Below are 4306 nucleotides of genomic sequence, written 5' to 3' on the forward strand. Positions count from 1 at the left end.
ATATGGTGACATATATCAAACTTTCAGAACCTTTCGTGTCTTGCTTAAGAAGACTTTCCCTACCCTGAGGTCATGAAGATATTCTATGTTGTCTTCCAAAGTTTTATTGCTCTTTTTTTTCTTTTTTTCACATAAAGGTCTATAATTCACATGCAATGTATTGCTGTGTTAGTGAAAACTGGGAGGAATTTGATTTCATATTTTTCCATATGGACACTCAATTGTCCCAGAATAATTTATTGAAAAAAGGTCCTTTTCCCCACTGTTCTGTTGTGCTATATTTGTCATAAATCACTGGTCCAAGTATGTGTGCGGCTCTATCTGGGCTCTCCATTCTGTTCCATTGGTATGTTTGTCTTTCTTTTCACCAGTACCTCACTGTCTTAATTCCTACAGTTAATAGTTGATAATAAGCTTTAATATCTGTTAGTGCAAGTCCTCCCACGTCTGTTTAGGTATTTTTGAAGCTGGGATCGCTCATACACACAAATTCATTCAAATGTTTAAGGAGTGTGTGGGGTGGAGTGGGGAGGAAGGGTGCTCAGGAGAGAGTTGGGGAGAGCAGAGCGAGGGTTCTGTTTCCACGGCATCCTCCCAAGGCGCGGGGCCGTATAACCACAGTGCCAGTCACCCTGTAGGGGGATCACAAATGCGTGAGCGGGCTCCCTCGTCACTTGTCCCCGAGAGACAGACAGCTCTCAAAACCCAGATACCAATCCAAAGAAGACAATACTCCGTGTACGTCTCTTCCCCGCTACCCCAGAGGTAAAACCTTTCCTGCAAATCACGTGCGCTTGGTCAGCACCCAAATCAGCGACGCTGGACAAATTCGCCAAAAGAGATTCGCTCAGCCCTGCGGGTGAACCCCATAGAGATTCCTATCGTCTGCTCGGGAGAAATAGCCCATCGATACGGCGAGAAACCGTCGCCAGAGATACCCTGACCGGCTGAAACGGATTGAAGAGTGGATTCCTTGACTAAGGGATTTTTTTTTTTTCCAACTGAAAGACAACCTCGCAGTCTACTGCCCGAGTACCGGACAACCCAGACAGACACACTTCAGTATCTGGCCGACTTCCGGGCGGACGGACCCCCAAACACACGCCCTCCTCCGCAGTCGGCTATTCCCTCCCGCTCCCCTCGGCTCCCTATGGCTATTTCGTTCGCTGTTTCCAGAGCAGAAGTGTTTGGCCCTTCTGCATGTTAGCCAATGGGGAGAAGCATTCCCGGCAGCTTGCGGGGCGGGGGTGGGGGTGGCGGTGGCGTTTCCTAGACCAGAAGGCTGCCACTGTTCCCCGCCCGAAGCGGAATCCTCGGGATCCCTCGGGCACCTTCGGCCGTCCCCGGCAAGCTAAAGTCACGCTCCAGCTCCCACAGACACTTACTTTTCCGCCCCGAGTCTCGCGCATGCGCACCGCGACCTTCAAGCAGGCTCTGAAACGAAAGCATCTTGAGAAAGAGGGAGGGACCCTAAATCGCGGTCAGGTAGGTCACGGGGGGACGCCGGCACAGCCTGAGATGGCCACTGCCGCCAGGGGCCTCCAAAATAGGAATTGTAGAACCAAAAGGTTTTGGAGAGGTCCCACCGAGATTTGAACTCGGATCGCTGGATTCAAAGTCCAGAGTGCTAACCATTACACCATGGGACCCGCTCGCTACTTTTGGCGGCCGGGAGCCTCCTCAAGTCACATAGCGGGCGCGCCGGGCTGCCTTTCGAAAACGGCAGTGGATGCCGGGTTTACCGGCTCTGGGTCCTGGGCTCTGGTCCCCAAGCCGAACTGGCGGGCAGGAGCGGAGCAACGAGGGCTTCAGCGTCCCCGGCGTCCTATACCATCCCGGTCCCAGGGTGTCATTTCTTGCTGCCTCTCTCCCTGCTCTCCTCCAGGGGTCCTCACCGGGTTTGAGGAAGCCCGGGGGGTGGGGTGGGGGGGGCGGCAGGCTGGCGGGGTCGGCCTTAGCGGGGCTAGGCCCGCGATGTTGGACCGGAGAAGGCCGACTCCGACCCATAGACCCCTAGCAGGAGGCTCGGCGCTCGCATCCTGGGCTTCGTATTGTTTATTTATTTACTTACACAGCGACTACCCCGGGGAGGTTATTTTTGGCCGAGCGGGGAGGGAAGCTGACTGGCACGTCGAGGGACAGCCGTTCAAGGCCCAGGTGCCCCAAGCGCGAATCGCCGCTAGGAAGTGCGCCCCACCTGATTCCTTGGCGTTACACGTAGCTAGAGCCACCGAGAAATCTGCACAGAAAGTTCCGCTTCCATCTCCCTCTCCTACTTTAAACGCTACTTGGGGGCATGGTTCCTTTTAACGTGTAGATTAGAATCAGATCAGTGAAAGAGACAATCCCTTTTGGACTTTCTCATAAGTTTTAGTGAAGGTGTAAAAGGATAATGTTTCTTCAGGTCAGTCTGGCGACAGATAAAATTTTATATGCCATTTGCTCAACAATTGCACTTTTGGAAATTTATCCTAACGGGCTACTAGGACGAGTGCCAGTTAGTCAAGGATGTTCTCAGCTGTGTGGTTTTTAATAGTAAAGAATAAAAATAAATGTCCATTGAGTGAAACTTGATTAAGTAAATACTGACAATATCTATACAATAAATACTGTGCAGGAATTTAGGGGGGAATTTATTGCATTGGCATGAAAAGATATACTGTCCTAAAGAAACAAAAACAAAAATCTACTTGCCGAATAGTGTGTATAATAAAATCCAACTTATACACAAACAGAAAAGCTGAATGAATACACATGTAATGAATATTTGCCATTTATTTGCCCTCGGCCATCTGATTGACTCCGTTTCTTGAGAGACTCAACATTGCATGGGACTGGGTGACAGCAGAGCTGTGCCCCAAGGTAGACACGCTCACTCTCCAGGCTTCTGGCAGCCAGAGTGAAAATGTGTGTCCTTAACTTGGCCAATTGGCTTTAGAATCCAGAAGCAGGAACGTTTTAGAACTTAGTTGGCTGCCGGTGGTGGCTGTGCCAATCCAGAGCCTCAGGGGCAGTGATGGCAGCCGTGCCATGTCCACTGGCAGCAGAAGTGGCATCCTAACTAGACTGTCCAGGATCCTGACCTTGGCTGAGTTCCTGGTTGCCTAGTTCCCCTTCATTCTTGCCCATCTTTCTGAGTTTGCTTTCCCTCTGGTGCTGTGAACTCTATAACGTCCTCCTAATAAGTTCCTTTTCTATGTAAGGTACCCAGAGTCCCTTTCTGTTGCATATAGTCAAGAACCTGCTTAGCCCAAATCCGAAAAGATCTGTTGATGACATTTATCTCCTGGGAGTAAACTTATGAAGTCCTGTTTTTTTGTATTGCTTGAAAAAATCGTTTATAATTCTTGTATATTGTCCGAAGAAACATTAATGATTTTCCATTTTGAAGAATGAACCAAATTCCCCTTCAGCTCCTATGAGATAAGGGTGTCCCTCTCTTAAGGCTGGAGTGACTTAATATCAAATTGACTTAACATCAAATGACTTTAGCAGCTCTGGACCTCAGCTTTCCCATTTATTTCCTTCTTACAAGGGTTCTGTACTGGCTAGAGGGTATTGAAATTAAGTTTTCAAAAACTACTGTAGAAAGCTACTAAAGGGTGATGATTATATCCTTTGAAAGTGTATGACAGTTTCTCTATCTGGTGTGAGGAGAAGGAATGACTGCCCTCCTATTCCCACTCTCCCTACTCCACTCCCTAGTTCTTTGCAGTTCCCTCCACTTTCTTTCTCAGCTTGAAAAAAATCTTACCAGCCCAAATGAAATCCTCCACTTGCTCATTCCTCAAGGAACGTAAAAGGATCATCTCCCTTACTGCTTTTGTCATGACTCACTGGAATTATAAGAAATTGTGTTCTGCGGCTCAGTCTCTCCCATCTTCCCTCTCTCTTCCCCTTGGTTGGGCTGTGAATTCCTTGGGACTTGCTCACCTTTATGTGTGGCTAGTGCCTTAACAGACATGTCCCCTGAACCCCCTTAGAGGGCACAGGAGAACTTAGGAGGAAGAAACAACATTCTAATTTTGTGTTCAGAGACCCTTTATAGCATCATATTCTGTATATATATATTTAATGATAACAGAGAAAACAGAGACAATATGTAATCTCCCTGCCCCAGTGTGACTAGGTTCTTTTAATATAAATCCACTGCACGTGACATCCCAAAGATGGCATCCCATGACGTCTTTGAGAACAGACTCTCAAGCTTCCACACAAGGCGGCTCCTGAAGCTGGGGGAGTCCAGGGCTCTGCTGGAGGTGGGTTTATTGTGGCTTCAGATGTGGCATCCCAGCTGAGGGCTGAA

At 48.6% G+C, this 4306-nt stretch overlaps 1 non-coding gene across 1 annotated transcript; it reads right to left on the reverse strand.

Moving 5' to 3' along the window:
* Nucleotides 1–1577: 1577 nt before the first annotated feature.
* Nucleotides 1578–1649, reverse strand: TRNAQ-UUG (transfer RNA glutamine (anticodon UUG)). Its single transcript has one exon. It is a non-coding gene; the product is annotated as a tRNA-Gln (tRNA).
* Between the last annotated feature and the right edge of the window lie 2657 nt (nt 1650–4306).

This window comes from Pseudorca crassidens, chromosome 19 (genome assembly GCF_039906515.1).
Source record: "Pseudorca crassidens isolate mPseCra1 chromosome 19, mPseCra1.hap1, whole genome shotgun sequence".
Lineage (NCBI taxonomy): Eukaryota > Metazoa > Chordata > Mammalia > Artiodactyla > Delphinidae > Pseudorca > Pseudorca crassidens.